This window comes from Corvus moneduloides, chromosome Z (genome assembly GCF_009650955.1).
Source record: "Corvus moneduloides isolate bCorMon1 chromosome Z, bCorMon1.pri, whole genome shotgun sequence".
Lineage (NCBI taxonomy): Eukaryota > Metazoa > Chordata > Aves > Passeriformes > Corvidae > Corvus > Corvus moneduloides.
The window spans coordinates 34337358-34360694 of NC_045511.1; the positions used below are offsets into that span (position 1 = coordinate 34337358).

The 23337-nt window shown below is 39.3% G+C and overlaps 1 long non-coding RNA gene across 4 annotated transcripts in view; it reads right to left on the reverse strand.

Annotated features, from left to right (window-relative positions):
• Positions 1-23337, reverse strand: part of LOC116437707 — a 66102-nt gene that overhangs the window by 36998 nt on the left and 5767 nt on the right. For 3 of the 4 annotated variants that reach the window (XR_004237425.1, XR_004237426.1, XR_004237424.1), the window contains exon 2: positions 18051-18162. This is a non-coding gene — a long non-coding RNA (uncharacterized LOC116437707). Of the gene's footprint in view, positions 1-9851; positions 10873-18050; positions 18163-23337 lie in introns of those variants that run through there. The other variant, XR_004237423.1, reaches the window with a different exon arrangement.

Genomic DNA, 23337 nt, shown 5'->3' on the forward strand with positions numbered 1-23337 from the left:
AATACTTTGATGGCAACCATAAATGGAATGAGCAACTTACATTAAACAGAAAGCTCACACTTTATAAAGTGAAGTGTGCATAATACCAAAATGTAAAGCATGTACACCACTGCAAAACAGCTGCAGAATGGAGCTCAGCTGTGGGAACTACACTTAGGTATATAGACATGAATGTTTGTGAGGAAGACTGTGCTATATCTACTGAAATTTAGAAGGGTGACCAGTATTCCTGTAGATGTCTGTGATTCATTGATATTCTTGTTAGTTAAAATAGTGTCGCTTAGCTTTATAGTGATTTGATGATAAATCCAAATCCCGATTCTGTTTATTCACCGTTCTGTAGGTTTTAACTCTAAGTTAAATTCTTCAATGCAGTCTTTATTTTTTTATATTTGCTTGGAAAACCCATAATGAGGTTCATGACCCCTAGAGCAATTATAATGAGGGACCAGCTCTTCTTTTTCCTGTATAATATTTTGTGTTGCTCTGTGAAATGAATAATGTTGGTCTATAATAAATTGTATAAAGTGGATGAATTACAGTCCTTGTGGAACATCATGTTGAATCTCTTAATTCTACTGTAGCTTGGTTTCATAAGAAAATGATGCTTATGCAATCTTTATTTATGATCAGTCTGTCTGTCTGCTATTTGCCCTCACAAGCAGCTTCTGAGCTTGTTCAATATTCAGCTGGATTTGAAGAGTGTTTGCAGTTAATTATATTTTGACTAGATTCGTGGAAACTGCTTTCTGTCTAGAAGAGAGGCAGAGGCAGTACCTCTGCAGAGGGGAAGGCAGGTAAAGAAATTGTCAGGTCAGCAGTCAACACAGGACTCCTTGGAACAGTACACGCAGTTTTGTGTGTAAAGGAACACAGTGAGGACTGATGAGGCTGGTTTGGGCACAGGTGACTGGAGAAAGATATCTGAAGGGAGAAAGGTTTGACCTCCATTAGTAACCAGGTTTCATTTCAGTGTTCATGGAATAATTTCATTTTCATATGGAAAACAGCAGCAGAAGAAAAGGGAATGACTCCGTGTTGTAAAATGATATCTGTGAGCTTCAAAGTCTTTTGGTGTTTCTGAAGTTTACTCTGCTAAGTAAACATCATTCATTATTTCAAAGGAAAGAAACTGAGACACTTTCTTCACAGAGTTTTGACTTGCTCAAAGGCACCAAATGACTCAGCAGCAGCCAGGTACAGCATACAGATGTTTAGGTAGCTTAGAATCATAGAATCTTTTAGGTTGGAAAACACCCTTCATATCATCAAGTCCAAACGTACCCCTAACACTGCTAAGCCCACCAGTAGATCATACCACATCCATCTTTTCAATACATCCAGGGGTGGTGGTGATTTAACCACTTCCTGGACAGCCAGTTCCAACTTTGATAGCCCTTCTGCTGAAGGCATTTTTTCCCATATCAAATGCCTCTCCAAACTGAGGTGCAAATTGAAGCTATTTCCTCTCATCCTGCCACTTATATTCTGTGAAAGTGGCAGACCCCCACCTTGCCACAACCTCCTTTTAGGCGTTTGTAGACAGCATAAAGTCTTCCCTGAGGCTCCTTTTCTTCAGGCTAAACAACCCCAGCCCTCTCAGCTGCTCCTCACAGAACTTGTGCTCCAGACCCTTCACCAGCTCCATTGCCCTTCTGGACAATCGTCAGCATCTCACTGTCCTTCCTGTAGTGAGTGGTCCAAAACTGAACACAGGATTCAAGGTGTGACCTCACCAGTGCTGAGTACAAGAGGACAGTCACTGCCCTGGTCCTGGCCAATGTGGCCAGCAGCTTACACAGATCTTCACCCACTATAGCCATGCCAAATATTCTCCTTCCTCAAGGCCCTGGCGCTCATCAGTGCTCCCCATTCCTGCTTTTTGTGTTGCTCTTTGGGTCCTTTAAATCTTCATCTGTTAGTATTGCAAGAGGAGAGTGTTGCCTGTTCAAGACCAGCAATCTCTTGCCATCCACAAAGGCTGTTGTATGTGTTGCCATGACAAGGAAAACATTTTTCAAATGCCACTGGTTGTTTTGCTTTTCTGCCAGAAATGAGCCCATGCTGCTGAAGAAGGATTGCAAAGTGGCCTGCAGAGAGCTCCAGGTGGTACGGACCAAAGCAGCCTGATACCTGAGTTGGCTTTGCTTGAAGTTAACTGGGGTTGTCATAGTATCCTGCTCTGCTCACCTGCCTTAGATACGGCAGCTGATAGTTAATGCTTTTTCATACTGCTCTTCTTTCCTGGCCTATTCATCATGTGAAGGACACTCTGAGACCATGGGGAGGAGTAATTGTGGGAGCCACTCCATGTCTTCTCTTCAGATGCTACCCTGCCTGGATGAAAGCTTATCAGCAGTTTGGGTTTCTCAGCATTGGTGCAGATGGGTTTGCAAACACCTTCTATTGCATTAGAAATGGCATTACCCTTATGTACAGATCACTGCCTCAGTCCTGCTGCACCTCTGAAACTCTGTGTTGAAGCCCAGTGATCCATCGTAGACTACTCTGGGTCCTGGGGTAGAGGAGGCAGGAGGAAAGGACTGAGATTTGCTTCCAGTACCGTGGTTAGTTTGTATATAGGAGTGCAGCAGCACTGGGAAAATGCTAAAGGTTGGGGTGAGAGGGAAGGCAGCTGTACTACTGCAAATTGCTGTTGTGTCTTCCAGCAAGACAAGCTGATTTCTCTTTGCCCAAATAAGCATCAGATAGGAAAAAACACTTTTAGAAAACTTAAACCTTGATACTACATTCATTTCTGGGACAGAATTATGCCTGCTGGTCATGTGAATTGAATCTAATGTATTTGTGCACGCACGCACACACACACACAGTGTTTTTGGATTTTATCATGTGGCTGCCAAAAATAACACTGAAACGTGTAAGTTAAGCATGCTGTTATAACACAATGGCACTTCATTACTGTTCAGGGCAGCTCAGGTTTCCTTCTGAGTGTATCACCAGCAGGCAGTAATGGAGGAGCACAGAGGGCAAATGACAAGAACAGTGCAACCTCATGGCATTTTATCCTAAATGTCAGGCACAGTCAGTCTTCCCTAGTGAGTTCCCCAGTGTATGCATTTAGCATGTTCAGGAATTATCTCTCATGGTGTTCAATTCAACATAAATAAGGTAATATCACATTGTCTGCTCCTGGAGGGTTTTTTATCCAAATTACAGCAGTTGGCCTTATAAATAATTTCTCTTCAATCATCAGAGTCTCTCTTTCCTCTGTAACTCTTACTATCTTATTTTCATAACTTGCTACTTCTCTGACTTCCAATTAACACTTCATTTATGTTCTTTACTTAGACACCGTAGGTGTAGCCTTTTAAAATTCTTCTCTAATGTGATTTTAGTGCTGTCACTTCAATTAGGGACATGGTAATGACTAACCTCTGCTCCTGTACCTCTGTTGCTATGTTGCATAATGACTTTTCAGAAGTTCTGAATTAATGCAGGTCAGTTGATAATTTGGGGCTACATGGCAATATGGTGCCTAGAAAAAAAATCCATTTGTAATCTGAAAAATCTTATGGGAGTGTTGCATGACTTGAGGAATATAATAGCTCGTTAGCTAGAAGTCTGTAGTGTGAAAATGGTAAACATGATTAGTATCACTAAAAAGACACCAACTACCTGTATTTCTTAAGTACTGTTCTCACAATGCAACGTCATAGTAGCTCCAGGTAATGGTAGATGTTACAAGGAAACCCTTCTGCTCAGGAGTCCTGTCACTAACACTCATTGTACATGCTGGTGCAGCGCAACCTCTGCTCTGAGTTTCCTTGCTGAATGTGCCGTGTATGGTGCTGCTGTAGAAATTCTTGCTGTGCCATTTGCTCCATTCTGGCCCATTCTAGCCTCTATGCCACCCAGCAGCTGTCAACAGGCAAAAAAGAAAATTTAAATCACATGAGGTCATTAGCAAGTAGGGTATTAGGAAGTTGATGGAAGAAAACACAGCAACTAATATCTATACATTGTGAGTACATTTTCTGTTTAGAAATATCTGTTAGAATACAAAGGGTTTTTCCACACTGATAACAAGACACTATTTTTTTTAGCTCATTATGTAATGACAATTCAAGATGAGATCATGGTAGCAAGACCACAGCAGTTACCAGGGAGTGGTAGCCTGAAGCACTGAGTAGCTGGCATGGTGGAGAGGGTTGTTGTGAAATTGTTTTTAAAAATAATTCTGGAATTCTACCCTTCTTTTTGCTTATTTTAAGGTTTGTATGCAATGTCTTGAATGTCTATGTCCTGAATTATGCTGCTAGTAGATCCCTCCAGCTGGTCTGTCCAGTAGTAGTATCGTGTTAAAACTTTAAAAATAATTTAATGATAGCTATGTTTAGTGACATCATTTTAGCACCCATATGACTTGACTCTCCCTTGCACTCTGCCTGAAACCATACAACAGCTGCGTTGTACCCATGTATGTCACATCACTTCAGGCACAGTCAAATTTTTAGAAAGAGGGAATTATACTGTCACTGATTACTGCATCTCCCTCAGCTGTATAGGCTCTGGGTTCACTACACAGATGCTTGAGCCTTCTTTAGTCTTCATAATTCTTTGAAGAAAAAGCATTAAAAGTTTCCTAAAGGAAAGTCTGTACTGATTATTTTTAATAATATTATTCCTTTTAGGGTGGAAAACACAAATTTGGGGACAGAGGATTTCTTCTTAAAATACTGTATTGCCTTTATTGTCACTTAAGTGCTCCAGGGAAATAATAATAGGTTTATTCTATTAAGGAAGAATAATGTTATTGAAATAGTAGTTGAAAGATACTGATCTTCCCACTAGAAAGCTTTTGCACAGAGAACCTCTATTGTTCAGGGACAATTATTTCTGGAAAAATTCCTATAACTTGTCTTCCCTACCTACCTGCTTTGCTATTTTCATGCTGCTGTGATTCGGTGTCACTTTGATGCTAGTAATTCTTTTTATAGTAAGATAAAATGCACCATAGTTAGTGGTCAGAATTTGCTCTTAGTTACATTGCTGACAATTCAGAGTAAGTTGGTCATTATCATTGACAGCCGCAGAGCTGTGAACAGAATTTGTTTGCCTTTTTCTATCTATCAGAGATTTCTTTTTGTCCATTTAAGAATATATTCTTTTCATTTTCCTATGTAGTAAAATGGTGTTTTTCTTGGCCAACATCAGAATATTTTTCCATGAGTTAAGAAAAGCTCTTGCTGCAGATAACAGTGTGATCTCCTGATGTGGGTAGAAGGGTACTCTAAAAAATGAATATTGGGTGTGATACCTTATGTGTCTCTAATGGCATGTAAAGTCTTATGTTTGTATTTCACAGGACAGCTAGTTCAGAGGATGCTGTTGGAAGTTTTACACTATCTTTACCATGGGAGAGATAGGAGGACTACTTTGCCCATTCCGGTTCCAGTTCAGGTATAAAGCTGTCATACTCTAGCCTTGAAGCCTGTGTAGCAAAGAGCTGTCTGAGCAAAGTCCACTCAGGGCCATGTATGGATTTAACGGTCCCTGCTGTCTCTCCTTTTGAAGTCCAGGTTGCAGAGTAATTTGGTAGGTAAACCTGACTGTGCTATCAGTTTCACCCTGGAGAGGGGGATTTTTTTAAAATCTGATTTACATTACAGGCATACTTAGAAAACCTGTCCTGAGGTCTCTGGTGGCAGGTGACAAAACTGAGGTATTAATAAAGAGAAGAGCTGATAGTGCAACCTGTGTGATCGATCCTGTGCTGTGATCTGTGTCCTCGGATAAGCAGCAGCCAGGCAGCTAGGAAGGCTGTGTGGTCTGCCACAGCTGCCTGCTGGCTACTATTCCCATCTTGTTATAAAATTCATTCTGGTTAATAATAAATTCAGTTAAAAACTATTTAAGTAAAACAGCCTGACATGGCTTGTCAGATACAGTATTGTGTCAGGAAGCCAAAAGATGCTTTTTCTCCCAGTTTTCTGTCTTGTTTTGTAACAGTAGGCAAATTGCCCATGCCTCTACTCAAAACAAATCCATTGTCAGTCCTGCTTGCTAGGCAGACAAATTGCTTTGGGAAGAGGCTGTATTTCAGGGTGTGCTTCTACAATGTCCAGATAGGCCATGGCCAAGACAGGAACTCCTAATGCATGTGAGCATGTGTACCACATGTCACTGTTACAATGGAGAATGAACCAATGTGCCCTTGGATGATGACTCCCTTGCTCTCTGCAACCTGCAACAGGTTTGGGAGGTGGCTCACTAAAACCAATTTTCATAGAAGAAAACAGGTCTTCAGGGAAGAGAGAGTGAAATGAGAAGGACAAGAAGATTGATGGTGTTGCCTGAGTTAAGAGGATGAAATATGAGATGTGGGATGTAGGGTACATCCTACATCTCTGGTTTGAGAGCAAAGGCACAATGTTTGCAGCTGACATAACATAAGACAGCAAATCTATGAGGCGGCTCAAGTAAAGGTCCCAAATGTTTTTGCCTGTCCTACATACCCATGGCAAGTTCAAGCACAGCTATCTGGGCTGAGCTTCCAGGGCTTAGGAATCATTGTGCATGGGGGCTTTTCACTCTCTCCAGTTTGTGACTGACCATGAACACAGAAGTGATTTCCTCTCCTGCTGGAATTGAATGCTCCATACCTTGATCCCAAGCCTCACGGGAGAAAATTGGAAAGCAGATAATTATTTTTTTTTCCTCTTGTTTACTGTGTTGTGAGTGTAAAGAAAGGCAGCTGCAACTGGAGATGAAATATTGCAAAAATGGTGTTAGTGAGAAGAAAATAAGACCAATATATTTTCAGTCTAAGCTAGAAGAAAAGCTGGGCAACGTCATGAGGGCATTTGTTCAGTTTGTTTTAAAAATGTAAAGAAGGTTCAAGAGAAGAGTGAAGAAAATATTTGAATAATATTAGCACTTTATTTCATAGCTACCTTGTTCTGTTGTTGATCCTTCACTAAAACTTTGGGAACTGATGGAGTTCAGAAAGTAACAATGAAAATTGTTAATGGGATGTCATTTGCTTTACTATGAAAGTGGTTGTGGCTGACCTATACAAAGTGCTGTGAAAGGACCAGTTACATTATGGATGGAAGTGAAATACTGATTAACATGATTAAGATTATTAAATTGCCAGATGAAACAAAAACTTAAGATGTGTCATATATTAGAAGGTAGAGTAGAGAAGTGAGGATTTAGTCACATTTATTAACTTTTCTCTAACAAAATCACTTCATTACATACCATGATTTATAAAGGCAATGTTTCCAAAAGGTAGGTAAAAAGAGAGATTCTTCTAATGTAGTGCATAATGGTGATATAGGGCATCAAAGTTAGCATAAAGCACAAGTAAAAAAGATTAGATATGTCCAAACAAACTGAAGCAGGCATTTGAGTTCCATAAAGCAAATGGGCACTGCAGACATTTACCTGCATTTGTAAATTTTGGCCCCCTGATTGATACTAAAAGAGTAATTTCACACAGTAAGAAAAATCAGATGCTTTAGTTACTTCATTCACTCACCTGATTTGTCTGTGCAACTGTAGCTACCTTGCCAGTTGGCTGAGCAGCAATTCTAGGTAAGTAACACTCAGAGCAGAAACTCTTAAAATGTGGCAGCATGGCAGCTGTGCTATCCAAGCAAGCATTGTTTCATGGCTTTAGTGGATCACCTACAGACTTCTTACCTCATATTTGAAGACAGGTTACCTCATGAAATAGGATACTAGGGATTGTGCACATATCCAAAAGCAACATAAATGCACTGCAGATTGGTTTTGCTGTTTCAGAAAGTGTGTTCACATACACAGTCTTGAAAGAAGGTGGGAGTGAAGCCAACATAGAATTAACCACACTGAATAACTTGCACATTTTCAATGAAGTCTTTCATGTATTCTCTGCTTTTCAAAAGTGAACAAGGGCCAAAACCAGCCACATCACTTGGATTTGTTATAATGAACTCCTGCTTCTCTGCAGTCTGAATCTAAGCCACTATCCTACACTTAAACCACATCATAAGAAACCACTAACCCTAACTATGAGACCAGTACATTCATGTCTCTACAATATGTTCGTTACACTCACATTAATAAATGAATATAATGTTACAATGCCTGTGCCATTAAACAACACCTGTTCCATACAATGGAAACAAGGCACTCCATCATTAAATATATTATCTTCTTAACAAAGAACTGCACAACTGTTTGGCTAGAACTGTGAAGCAAATGGTCTATTTACATATGAAAAGAAATTTGTGTACATTTGATGAATGACAGAATAATTGCTATATATGGCAAGGAAAAGGGAAGTAAAATATTTCATATATTCATTATACTGCTATTGCAAGTAAGTTGGAAAGGCCTTGATATAGCTGTGAATGTACCTTTCTTGACCACTGCAGCTAGGCAAAGCTTACACAGGCTGCTGGCAAGGTCACAAGAGTAAGCTTTAATTCTAGGAATCTTAGCCGGAAAAGGCCTGGTACAATGTGTTCAAATCATCCCCTACAAACACACATTAAATGAGTTTTGTCCAGTTGATTTCACACCTCTGAGATGTGGGTCTTCCACCATTGCACTTAGAAGCCTGGTCTGGATTTAAATAAACTCCTGAGTGTTATAATTCTTTCCTTTTTATTCAGTGAACATTCTTCTTTTGTCTTGTTTTCGTTCATGTTATTCTCACTATACCTTTTAAACCCCTTACAATTATGGCTCTTGGCCCTAGATAAGCAACCCCAGCCCAAACCTCTGTGGAAGCAGTGTGGGGAAAGGTTAAAGGAGTAGAGCACCCCAAACTGGGTTCTATAGCTTCAGCAACAAGCTGCAGGATAGAAAAGGAGATGTGATCAAAGTGTTTTAGACAAGATACTAGATAAAGATAAGGGAAAATGATAATTTTCTACTTCTGTCACCTCTGCTACACACACATCATACACATACATACACATACACAAATATGAGTAGAGACTTTTCATTGCAAATTTCCCTTGAAATTGCTGCTGTCAGCAGTTATCTGGAGCTAAAAACTAGACACAAGAGGAAATATGCTGCCCTTGTTACAATCCAAATCTTACTGGCCTGGTAGGAGGGGGAAGATGGCAGCTTTGGTGCAATGCAGTCAGTGAAAAGGTGAGAAATAGCAGGTGAAGAGAAGGATCCTGGATGGGTGAGGAAGAACAGTAGGTTCTTCATTTAGGAATATCCATGTTTAGAGGTGTTGATCTGATATGCAGAAATAATAAACCCTCACAGCAGAAACTGATGGCAGTGAGAATCATATTCAGCAAATATAGAGTGCTCTTGAGTACTGAGAATTGTAGCTGGCAACTCAAACTGGCCACACAAATTAGCTTACAGTATAGACAAATTTAACTTTTTTCTCACTGAAACTCATCTTTTTGTGCATCTAAAAATGCTAGTAATGACATCACACTTTTAGTAAATGTATTCAGGTTTATTTAAAGGGAAAAAAAGAAAACCAAAACAGGAAACATATTATGATGTAGAAACCAGATAAAAGCCCAAGAAAAAGAAAAGTTCTCTTTTGCTTGTAGGGTTTAAATAGCATGCAGCAAATGACACCCGAGATCTCATGCTGAATGAGTAGGATAAACATAAGTATTGAGTAGCTGCCCCTTCACTGAAAGAAGGCAAGGTTCCAGCAGAAGAATATCTGGCCATGTTTTATATTATGTACTTGTCTATAGGTATGAGATGTGTAACTGAACCTGGCCATGGGAACTGAGCTTGGGGAGCATGGTGGGGGGGGCTCAATTAAGAGGCAGAGAAAAACCTTAATCCTATTGCTTAATTTACCCAGATTCAAGGGCTTGATTTTGTGAGTCTAATTTTTCTTTTCACAGTTTTCTTCTCCAGTGCAGTTCACGGGTATGGAAAACAACAAGAACACTTTCTGAAAGACAGCTGGCACAGCTGGTTCCTCAGCACACAAGACCACAAACCAAAGCTCATACTCTCAGCTTAATCTTTGCTTTGGCTTCTTTAGGCTAGTGACCCATCAAAATGTGTCAGTGTATACCAACCTTTTCTTCCATAAACACTTCTTCCATCTTGTAGCTGATTTTGATATGCGTAGCATACTGCAAGCTGCGTAAGTATCAAGCTCCTTGTGGTTCATAAGCATATCCAGGAAATAGTGATTGCCTGGTAAAGCATTTTAGGCTGGCAACTTGGGATCTCTGTAATGAAATCTTGCACAATGTTTGTTCACTCTTGGAAGATCAGGACGTTCCTTGCCAAACCCTCAACCTTTAAGTGGAAGTAGGACATATTGCCCTTCCAAGAAGACACAGATAGGATGGCACAACTCTTCTGACATAGGCAGAGACAGAGAGACCTAAAAGAAGCAGGTCCTCTCATCTAAGAAAGACATCTAAAACCACAATTCTCCTCTTTTTACTGACTCTTGCCAGCAGGTTTGTGCATTTGTGTTTTGGAACATTATGCATAGCAACCATGTGTGGGCAAGCAAGAAGAGCTACAACTACTAGAGCTTTCATACCTGCTGAATAGAACTACAGCTCATAATAATGTGATTTGATCTTTTTTCAATCATTCCTCACATTATTTTTAACAAAGTACAGTTTCTGCAATCACAATGATAAATCTGATATTTAAAACCACAGCATTTTATCAAAACTAGAAACTATTGTATACCAAGCAAATGCCCTAAATATGAGAAACTACTGAACTGACTTCTTTTCTTTTTTTTTTGTGGTGTTTTATTTCTACCTCCATTTAACTTTTCAAGGATATTTACAGTTGATAAAGCTGGTAATGGCACAAAAGTGAAGGGCAGCTATTCTTCCTTCTTTGATTATCCCCAAATTCTGATCATCACATGATTTGTTGGAGCAAAAGACCCTAGGAGAAGAAACAGGTAAAAGAAAGAGTTTTTGAAACAAATAATCATTAAAAAAGTAATTTTTCAAAGTGTCAAATTATAAATTGGCCCATTGGATTTTTCAAAAATGCCTCAGGTCATTTTGGAACAATCAAGTTTTAGTTTATGGTCATGGGTTAAGTAATGTTACATTGCATTGAGATTAGCATCAGACTCAGTATAATATGTATACTAAACTCCCACTGTCATTTATGAGTGTTTATCACTGTCAAGAATAAGAGTAATTTGAAAGAAGGAAATACTCAGTAATTGTCTTAACTTTAAATGAGATCCACTGCCAGAAAAAGTTACCAGGATAATACAGTTTCTCCTGCAAATGTTATTCTTCTTTTCTGTCCTCAGTTAAACAAACTTTGTGGACCTAGTGAAAATACATGGTTTTATTCCATGGGAAAAGGGTTGGGTATTTTGTTTAACAATAGAGGACGTTGTGTTTATTTCCCGAGATTGATGCAGAGATGCAATATCACAAAGTAAGCAAACTCTTATTGCATTCTGGCATCTTTGGCCAGTTTTGCCTTAAGCACACAGTTATTAGGAGGTGATGAGGTAACTGTTAATAAACAAATGAACAGAAAGGATGTTAATGCTAAGATATGCCAAGGAGGCCAGCTAGAGCACAGAAGAGACACTTTTGTCCTACTTCTACTTAGGCCAGTCAAAACTGAAATCCCAAGATTTACATAGTGTAATATCAGATATGCTCAATGCATAGCATGGTCATAGCACAGTAAGACAGCAGATGTTATGACAGACAGCCTTCAGCTGAGGTTGTCAGAAATTTATGTGGCATCAAAGCATCCCCATCTCACCAGATGTCCTACTCCATGAGCCAGTTAGGCACCTACAAGCTGGCTCCCTGGCTGGCTTTTTCTCTGAGGCGCTGAGCAAAAGACAAAGCTGATTAGCTTGAGATCCAAGCAGAATGCAGTACTAAGCAGAACTGATAAATTAAACTCATTTACATTCTTCTCATAAAGATTCTTTCTTGCAAAGAAAAAGTTTCAGATGTGTTGTCTACTCCAGACATATTATTATATATTCCCCCCTCTCCCCACCCCAGTTTAGGTTTTCTGTTGAAGAAGAGGTATGTAGCTGGAAAAAGCTAGATCTATACATTGAATTACAGTGCATAATGTTGCTTTCACAAGTAATAAAGACTGGGCACACCAAATTTGGAATGGAAATGACAGCGAGTTTCAACCTCTTACGACTCTTACCCAGCAACAGCCCACTTACAAGGCTGGCAGAAGGGAGCACAGAGGATGACTGCTATAGAGCAGCATGCATGTGTCTGTCATTTGTAGAAAGTTATGTGTCTTATGTGGCATTGTCATGTACTATATTTTTCAGTCTTTCCCCCCTATCATTTTTTTACTTGAAAAGGCAGATGACTATTTACTTCATATTTTCCATTGGACGGATGTAGTTTCTTTTCCCTTCCTGTTTCTCAAGGTTATTTGAATAAGATTCTAGTGATTTTAACAGATGTGAGAGATGTTGTATGGAAAACCCTGACAACGAAGTCCTGCATTAGCTTCATTTATGAAATGATGACACAACAGTGTTTTACACAGGCTGCAGCCAGCCGACCTTCTGAACAGGTCAAGGGCAGGTTCTGTGCATTTGAAACTAACTCAGTTTTTTTATTTCCTTTTGAACTCTCTTCTAAAGCTGTGTCATGGTTTTGATGCTAATGATGCTAATGATGGCACTATTTGTACTACCCTGATACCACAAACATGTCTTGGTAGGGCATATGCTGTACTCTAGCAATTATAATGCCAGTTGCTAATGACCGAAGATAGTTTAGTGCACTAGCTAGTACCTTTAAAATTATGTGTTAATTAGATTAATGAGATCATTTCCCAAAAAGTAGCCACAAATAAAATCATAAAAACATAAGAATTTCCTTAGCCCCACGTGTACTTATGCACAGATATGTACTTTTGTATTCATACAGTTCCCAGTGATATGGTGATTCTTCCAGTGGGCAAAGTGGTGGGATAATTGCTTAGATACTCATTTTCAGTTCCAGTAAATGATAGTCTGTCTCTTTAAGTATGGCAAGTAAACAGCATTGAAAGATTTTTATCCACATTTTTTAAAAATAATTTATTAGGTTTTTCAACTACGGAATTAAAAATCCTGACTGTTTTAATGTCACTTTAAAAAGGGTTAGGAAAGCTGCAAATAGTATGTGCAGTAAATCTGTGCCATGGCAGAAACAATCAGAAGAGTAAAGAGTAATGATTAAACATTTAATCAGAAGCATTATACTTTGTTGTGTTCTCATTGTAGCTGCAGGAAAAGATGGTGTAACAGATCTTTAAATAGAAAACCTGAGGCTAAATTCTACTTCATCCATCAAAAGCAGCTGCTAGGAGATGACCTAATTTTAGTGGCTTATCAATTCCTTAGTGCTTGTTGGTTGATGTAACTTTGATCCTCTGATGCTAGATGACTTTTGTGCTGAATATAGCTAGAATTTAATGTGAATCTTTTGGATGGCTGCCCAGCCAAGCTGCATAATCCAAACAAAGAGAGCGAGCAGTACATGATTCAAGCTACTCACGTGTACAATAATACAAATATATGTATCCTGATTCCTTTGGGCAATCAGCTCCATGTCACCAAGCACATATTTCAAATGCAATGTCCTTGTGGGGTTTTTTTGGTCTGATTTTTTTTTTCAGTTTCTGTTTTTGTGGGGATTTTTTTCCCAAACAATGCTCTGCTTTTCATTGGAAAAACAACACAAGATGCAGTGAGACTCAGCTGCTGCCAAGAAATAATGATAGAGTCAATAATTGCAGGACGTTTTTAATGAATGTTTTCCAAGCAAATCATTGCCATTTCAAAGGGCTGTTATTTCTATTTATGTAGAGATTAGCCTACACGTTATCAAGGAGAGGGAATAGTGGGGTTTTTTTTTATCATTAGTTTTTGTAGCATTTTTAAGGGATTTTTTTAATAACACAGAATGTCTTTGTCTCTCTTTCTAGCTTACTCTTTATGTGGACTTGTTTTCCTTTTCCTTTCTCTCCTCTTTTTGGCTCTTCACTAAAACCATCTGTGACACACATGCAAGTTGATGGGTGTGTGAGCAATGCTTCACACATATTTACTTGCCCTACTTGGCATTATTTGCTAGTCATTAAAGATTATGCAGGAGTTTTTCATGTCCTATTTTTTTTATTCTCTTAGCAAATTGAGATAGGAATAAGAGTGTGGTCAGGCTATTGTACAGATTTTTTTTTTCTTTTTTTTCTTATTTCTTGGAGAGACTGTGTCTAGAGTTTAGACTGGGGAGGATTTAGACTGGGAGGATTAGACTGGAAGGATTTCTGGGTTTTCTTCCTGGCACTGACAATCATGCATTGTGTGAGCTTGAGCCAGTCACTTAGGGCCTGTTTTTCACACTCCAGTTGAAATAAATGGAAACTGCATGTGCTCAGCACCTCCGCAAACCAGGTCATTTATCTCTTCTTTCATTTATGCACTGATAAATATAACAATCTTCGCCTTTGCATATGCAAACTGGATAGAAGGATACAGATATGGGCAGTTAAACATGCAAATCCCTCATTTTGATGCACAACCATCCATTTCATACAACCAGGGATTTCTACATTTGCCTTGGGTCCTTTTTGAAAAAATGGACCATAAATAACAAAATCTATACAGACTTGTCAGGGAGGCACAGCTGAAATCAATATGTTTCTGTAGCTTCTTTTCTGTAGTTTCACTTCTGTTAAAAATACTATTAGCTATAATAATCATTTTAGCCTACTTTATTAATGGATTAAACCATGTTGTCAATGTGCAAATGCCTTGGGCATTACATGCTAATTGTAGGTTATTACACAAGACTCAGTGTTAGCTGTTTGACACACTTTGCGATTCTTAGGTGGGCTTAATTATCCTTTCATGGTACCTGCATTTCTTCAGTGACAGTAAGGATGTCCAAACTACTACACAGCAACTCAGGACTGCCCCAGTGAAATGCCTATAGTGTCTCAGTATGCCTTCTGGACATATAGTAAGGGCCAAACCTGGTACAAAACGCAGGAGAAAGTTTGTAATAAACAGTTAGATTGACATCCATTTTCACTCTGCCTACCTACCACTGCTCAAAAAAGAAAAAATAATAAGGACAAATTTCTTCAATGGAAATTAACATGATCATTTAAATGTTACTGTTCCTGATATACAATGTCAGTAGCTCCTGGCTTCTCTGTCCTGCTTGTGCAGGAACTCAATGGCAGTCAAAAGCGCTTTCTTGCAGTCACAAGATATTGTCCACCAGCTTCAATGCAATTCTGCTGCTTTAAAATTATCAAGTTTTGGTGAACATAGCATTAAAAAAAAAAAAAAGAAATTAGTATCCTTAGCTTTGTTGTGGAAAAAAGTTGAAATGTTCATGTTTTGCCCAAGGTCTCACAAGGAGACTAGAGCATAATAAGGATATCCTACCTGCAGCTTCAAATCTGTATCCTGCTTTGCTGGGACAATTCTCCTCTCTATACCCCCTTTTTAGCCACTTTCCCTAGGACCCCACAATGCCGCCTTTGTCATGGGAGGGTCAAGCCAATCACACAACTGAAATGCAGATGGATGCCCATATATCCTAAAGGAAGCCCTTTTGCCCAAGGTATTGTGCCTTCACGTCTCTGGTGCATGCATTGGTCATAGGCTGGGGAAATGTTTGGATTTTCCTTCAGAAGGTACACACCTCTAGTGATGGCATAGGAGGATACACAGAGTGCATGCAACCTCAGCTTCATTTCAGGCTGCAGGAATTGCCCTGGCCAGAAGACTGGCCATGCTTGTGGCAGAACAAAGAGCTGAGTGCACAGCTTTTGTGTTATTGCCCCAGCCTTCCGCATGTGCCAGTCAGCTTCCCAAACTGAACATGATAATTACAGAGTTGTGTGTAATCATGAGTTTACCAGGAGTCTTCAGTGAAACTGGATCAGTTTAAACATCTATGACCCAATTTTGTTCTCACTGAACTGCACAGATTATTAACTTCAATGGAAATAATCTTAGATGCTCTATAAGTGTCAGAGAACAAGCAGCTGCTGCCTCTAGAAAGGAATGATGTATTTTGAGAATGGGGCTGGCAGCCAGGCATTCCAGACTTCTCATGCTGGCCTTGGGCAGATTCTGTATTCTTGCTGCCTCGTCATCCCCATGTAGCACAGACAGAATTGTTTTGCCTTCCTTCATTGTGGGTGTGTGTGAAGATTAAATAAATCACCTGAAAATTATAAGCATTAAAGTTACTATTACTTCATACAAAAATCAGTAGCCTCTTGCTTCTAATCAGCCCCCTGGCTTCTGATGTTCCAGTTAAAAATTAATACTGGTAGGATGTTTTTCACTGCATTTATGGCTCTGTACTTCGTTGAGGAGTTTGTGATCCTTGTTACAAATTAAGAAAGCTCCTACGTTATGTGATGTTCTAAAGATTAATTTCATACTTCATGGCAGCAAGTCGATATTGTGAAATGCCAGGCTTTACAATTGTCAAGGCTGCATAAGCAGTTGGGGCTAACAGCGAAAGTGCCCTGCTTGCAGAGTGAGCTGCTAAGCAGCATCACCAACTGGCGCAGTTGCCTGGTTTACAGAGGAAACCAGCTGAGGCAAGGATGGGCTGAGAACCCAGATGCATCTCATTGACCTGGATGTGGCAGCTGGACTCTTCTACCTCCTCTACCTGAATGTAACCCACATTCTGGATGTCTCTGGATGTGGGTTAACCTAGCTGTTGAATATCCCTGTGCATTTTTCAACCCACTCACTAAGTTTGTGAATACAATGCAAATGAGGCCGCAGTACTGTGTATTACCTGGGTGAAAACAAGCTTTTAAATCCAGGAATGTCATAAGACCAGATGCAATCAAACATGTGAAATGACCCTGAAATGTTTTTAGGAGGCAAACTTGTTCTACCAGCATGCTTGAACTTTTACATTTCAGCCAGTTTAGACATGAACTACTTGTTATAGAAAGATCATCACCAAGTGTTACTAAATGATCACAAATGAGCAGTTAGCAATTTGAAGCACTCAAATTCTGAAATGTTTATTTAATGGAAGAGATATCCTAGCTAATGCTTGCTACAGGTCAAGTGAAAAAATGCAGATACAAAATCAGATATAATAAAAATACATGCCAAATTCTACCCTGCTTTTAGATTTTTATGCTTATTTTCACTTTACCCATGAAGTGTCATGTACAAAGGCTCATCTTTGTAAACACATGTTTTGCACCACTGTAGTTTCTGTGGTGTGCTAAAACTGAAAACTGAGTTTCCCTGTCCAAAATATTATTTATTACTGCAATCAGACACTTGTGCCTGCAACAAAAGCATAAAAATACCAGTCTGCCTTTTAACAAGTGAACAGAGACTTTAGGGCATTTCAGCACCTTCTGAGGGAAAGGCCTCATATATTCAAGAACTATCTGGACACAATCCCATGCCATGTGCTCTGGGATGGCCCTTCTTGAGCAGGAAAGTTGGACCAGATAACCTGCTGGGGTCCCTTCCAGCCGGACCCATTCTGTGACTGTGTGATGTGTGATTAAAGTACCAAACACCGATCACAAGTGTGCAGTCCCTGTGCTCGTAGTCCATAAATTTCCACCTGTCTAACTAGATTTTTGAGTAAAAAATTGTGTTTGGTAGTCAAAAATGGGACTCCAAAAAACACCTGATCTTGACATTCTGCAACACATGAAACCCATGGCACTGGAAATAAGTTTCGGTGATGATCCTGACTTCATTGGAACTTTAGAAGCAAACTAGTTCATGGCTTTTGCTGTAAAGGGTGTAACAAACATTACCAGCACTGGTTTGGGCCAAAAACCTAGAAGCCCATGGTTCTTCCTGCTGTAATAGGGTGAAATCAAAGAGGGGCAACTGTGCACTGCAAGAGCCAATAGAGCTCCGGAGGCGCCTGACTGAGGCTGCAAGACCTCTGGACGGATGCATCAAAGTTGTGCCTCAGTTTGTTGCTGGAAATAGCTCTGTATGGCTTGTACAGGTTGACACACCATGACCATGAGTAGCAGGGAGTAAGCCCAGGCAAGGTCTTTGGGAAGGACCTTAGGTAATGCACCAGTTTTCTTACCTTTCTCTGATGTTTTAAGGCCCAGAAGAAACTGGGACTGAAGAAACAGTGAATCTGCTATAGCCAGGGTGACTCAGACAACTGTGAATCTTTTTGCTGTTCTGGTGATCTGCTGTGTAAAAAGAAACATAAAAATTAAAAGTGCTGCAATTATGAGGGTTGTAACAGAGTTAGTTACCAGGTCTAGGTTTTCAAAAGGAATTTTTTTATTTTACATTTTTATTTTCTTGCCACTTGAGAAAATTCAGGACACTAGACCTGTGTTATTCAAGAATGCTCAGTGTCTTTTTTGGAAGGAAGACACAGACTGTGCTACAATACCATCAATGGAAATGTGAGCTGGGAGCCTAATTCTTTTGCAGCAGGGGAGATTAGAGAATATTGTGAATATCATTTCAGTATATATACTGAGTTTCCCAAGGGTATCTCATCAACAACAACTTCAAAAGTTACTTTTATGCCACTTCCACTCAGCTGACAAGAACACTTGACATTTTGAGAAGGTTTAGAATAGAAAACATTAGCAGTTCGTGTTGATCATGCAACTCATTGGCAAAAACACTACTGTTTAAATATCATGTTCAGTCATCGCTGGATTGCAATCTAATGAGCATAAAAGATGAGTACTTCTCAAAAGTGACTTGTTTTGTAACTTTTATGGTTACAAACTTGCAAAATGAAAACCATGGACATTTACTTCCACCCAAATACTATTTTCAAGGTCAGTGTCCTTTTGTGCCTTGGAAATGCATTCCAAAGAGCTGTTAATAAATAGTCAGGATACTGTACTTTCTACTTCTGCTTCTACTCCCATCTCAATGGGAAATTTTCATTATTACGATTACGAATTTTCATTATTACTCACGAAGGGTGAGTAATCTTGCTAATGGTATAGTGACCAAATGTGCTCTAGCTTGTCTTTGAACACCTCTAGCTTTATGGATATATTTAGCCATTTTCAAGGACTAGCATTCCAGGTGAGTCCTCAAATAAAAGGAAATGCAATGTCCTCTCTCTTCAAACTGTCATAATCACTGCTTGACTTTTCCTCCAATTTAACCAACTAGTGTTTAAAATGCAGTTTCGCATGAATCAAGGAGTGGGATTGTTGATGTCTTTAACTTGCTTGTTTATTTAACTTCCCAGTACATAATAATTTGTAAAAAAATGACCTTCCCCTAAATACATCTGCGTGGCTATGTTATATTATACTAATGACTGCAACATGCAGAAAGCCAAAACAAGCACTTTGCCAGTATCAACAGAAATTATGAAAATACAGTTTGCAGCAATATATGAGTTATTGCTGCCAGCTTGCAGTTCCCAAGTTAACTCCTGATGAAGTTATAAATTGTGACAATGAGTGCTGTTTCTATCTTGAGTAACAGTGTGGCCCAATTTCTGCTGTCATAAATGGAGACTAAAACCATTACAATTGGGTGGTTCTATTTCTGTCCAACTAAACCCAGAGTTATCCTTCCAACAATCAAATAATGATGGTGTGAGATGGACACAGGCACACACAGTAATTTCTTCTGTGTGGTTTCAGCCAGTTCAGGTACAGAGGTGGAAGATAATTCAGTGATTGAGTCTGGGAGTTAACTTTCACTGAAATGTGTGGTTCAGAGCTTCGTTCGCTAACAAGTAGGTAAAGGAAATCTAATTTCAAGCTCCATTGGAAATTGAGAGGAAGCAAACAATAACTGAAAGATAGAAAGCAAGGAAGGGATAAGATAAAAATTAATGAGAAATATAAGGGGTGGGGAGAGGAATGGAATTGTTTATCTGAATCCTCCCTAAATGTCTTCAGAGACTTCATTGCAGACCATACTAGTTTTAGCTTTTTAAAAACACATCCTCCCTCTTGTTTTAAATAGGGGTATGCTAGAATTAGAAGCACTTATCCAAACCATCCAGGCTTTAGCTTTCAGGGTTCAGAAAAAATGGGACCTGGCACTAAAACAGCTTTGGTTTGGCTTTTGCAAAGACTAAACATCCCTTCCCTTGCCCCCTGTAGTTAGGCTAAAGCCTCAATCTGAGAACTAGCACTGAATGTATAAAAACAGCACACACCAGGAGAACGCAATACTAAACACTAAAACAACTGCAATTCAGCTACTCCACTCTATGCAATGCTGACTTATGGGCTACTGAAAAGATAGTAGAAATGTTTCCACCCAGAAGTAGCTATGAAAGGAAGCAGAATAATTTGGGAAACATGGTATTGTATTGATGTAGCAGCAAGGTTGTATCCACAGACTTCAACCGATGTTACATCCCAAATGTATCTGTGACAGATAGCTCGCATCTTGGTTGAGAATATCTGAAAGTCTGAAACATTTTCAAGCATAGTATGTGTACCCTGTTTTACTTCATCACTTTGCTTCATTACTGGGGTAATCTTCACTGTGTGTGTTTATAGAAAGCTTGTTCTCCAGGTTAGAAAACAAGAATTGCTTTCATTGTTGGGCTTCTTCCAAGCGCCATCATTGATATATATCTTCTTCAAATCTTTTTTACACAATCTTTTGTTTGAAAATTTCACTATTTAAAGACCTGGATAACATCACAGTTTGCCAAAGGCCATATTGTCTAAGGGGAAAGAGTATCCAGGATTGTTGTACGTTGCACAGGATGAAATGCCCTTCTTCTTTTTCCTCTTGTGCAATAATGCCTCATTACTGTTATTATTTGCAAAAGGGATGATTTTTCTATTATCAGCATATCTCCTTTACTGCACTTTCAACATTCAATAGCTATTAAAAGAAATAAATTTTAAACATGTTTTGCTACAGATGAGTTTTAATTAACACCCTGTCAACCTCTAAAATCTTCAGGACTTTTTTAACAGTAATTTCCCATTTTTTTTTAAAGTTTCTGGAGCACAGAAAGCTTGGCTATTCCAATCATAATAGAAGCATTCTAAAATTAGTATATTCCTTCTGAAAATATGTCAACTAACAAAAAAATTTATATGGAAAAAATGAAAAATATCTCAGAAAAAATCCTAGTGCATTTGTCATGAGATAAATCTCCATTTTTTTGAGCATTCCACTGATCCTTTTCAGTTCTTTCATCTTATCTTCTGTATATTTTGTTAGAGAATAGTTGCAAATTATTTGTCTTTTCCAGGTAGAATATGGAAGGGCTGTTGCATCTATCCTTGGACTGTGTTGGTCAGAGTTTTTACTGGAGAGAATAGAAATCATAAATACTTCAGATACTTTCCTGCTCAAGGAAAACTGGATGCTCTAGGACACATTTTAAAATAAAATAATTGCATAAAATTGTAAAACCTACCTAACAACAACCATGGAAAACATCTGTACAGGACGATGATATGTACAGAACTCTGATTCAGTATTAGTGTAATTTCCTGTGACAGAGAGCCAAATTTTAGGACTCCGCATAGAAGACAAACGTCTTTTGCTGACTCACCCTCATCTTGCTCCATATTAATGTACTACAGTATTTCTGGTGAGTATCACCCTTGGGTCGATGCTGCTGCTGACACATCTGTCCTGCTTTTTTTCTGTTCTATGGAAGGAGCTTAGACCCAACTTAAGCAAGATGTGGAAATAGGTGAAATTTCCACCTGCTCTTTTACACTGTTTTTCCTGTGCAGGAAAGTCTGGGGTCTGGGTCGGGTTGGTTTTGGGAGTTTTTTATAATTTGAGTTAATGTCACAGATAAACTCATGGGTGGGTATATATCCAATATATATATTGCTCTAAGAACAGGTGGGAATAGCTGTGGGGACTCATTAGTTTTACTGTTCCAGTGTTGCTGCCAGAAAATTACATGCTGCTTTTCCCCAGCCCATTTTAAAGAGGAAGAGCTGCCAGAAGCTTACCCACTGTTTTCACATTAGTAGTATATGATCTGAGAGGTGGGAGTTTTGGGGTGGCACATCCATTCACTCATCTCTGAGACAGAACCAGAGCCATTTGGTTTAACCTGGAGAGAGAGGCTGTTCAGACTGACTGGGGGAGGAGTTAACTGCTACCAGTAACAGACATGGGTCTCCTTCTCTGCAGATACACATTTGCTGGAGCCTGAGGGATGGGTCTGTTCGTTCCTTGCTGGTGAATGCAAGGGCAATGCACAAATGCTGTGTGAGACTACACAGTAGCTGTGGTGGTAGGCAGACAGTAAAGTATAGGATTACCCGATGTCTTGCCTTCTTGAGAAACTAGGACCACTAAAATTGGAAAACAGTTACTTCAATCTACAAGAGAATTGGCATAGAGAAGAATTGTGAGATGTTTATATTCCAAACAGAAGCAAAAGAAGGGTCCTCAGACATCTCTGCTATTTCTGCCTATCCTCTTTTTCTGCAGTGAGTGTTGGAGCATGGTGTCCTTCTGGCTTACAATGAAATTTCCTCTCAAGTGAAGCATTTAAATATGTGGTGGTGTCGGGGAACAGAATGTTTTGTGGGAGCTCAGTGTCATCCTACGTGAAAAGAGTGAAGTATTGGGTTTGGGGACAGGTGCTTCTACTGTTGCTGACATGTCTTGGTGATTTGAAACCTTCAGGCATGACCATTCTCAGGGAGTGGAGCAGATCCAGCAGCTTGCTGGGGAGCATGCTCTATCCTCTACTGTGCCGTTCTACCGGCAGACAGGCTGGGAGTTCTGCCTTAGAACAACACTCAGTGACTGGTTTGTTCCTAGAAAGAAGAACACCTTGTCCGGGAAGGATACAAGAGTTTTTTGATCCTGTAGTAATTTGTGGACTGAGATTATGCACACCAGAGCACGGGGTGAGAAAAGACGAAATGCAAGATGCTGTTGAGTCTTGGCCTAAGAGAGGAAGAGTATGTAGCAATGTTAAATCTAGTTCGTTGCTGTGTGTAATGTTCTTTGTTGTGTTAGATAATTTAAAGAATTACAAACTGCACTTATGAATAAACAAATCATAGGGTTGCTGCAGGCACATTGAGAGCACAATATGCACATGAGATGTTATGTAGTAAATAATGGGATGTTGTCCTCGTGATATTGCAGCCACATGCTTTGCATGGAGGACTTAAACATTTACTAGAAGTAAATCCATTAGGAAAGACAATTGTTCCCTCATACTGACTTTGTCCAAGCCACCACATTGAAAATAGGCTGTTTCCTTCTCCAGACATCCCTTTAGAGATCACAGGAACTCCCCCACCACAGCCTTAGCGCAGGAACAAGTTCTGCTAGTGTTTTTTTTTTACTAAGAATTCTGTACTTTGTTGATGTACTTCTGCTGCCATCTTAATGCAGATCCCAATATGATCTTGAATTTAGGG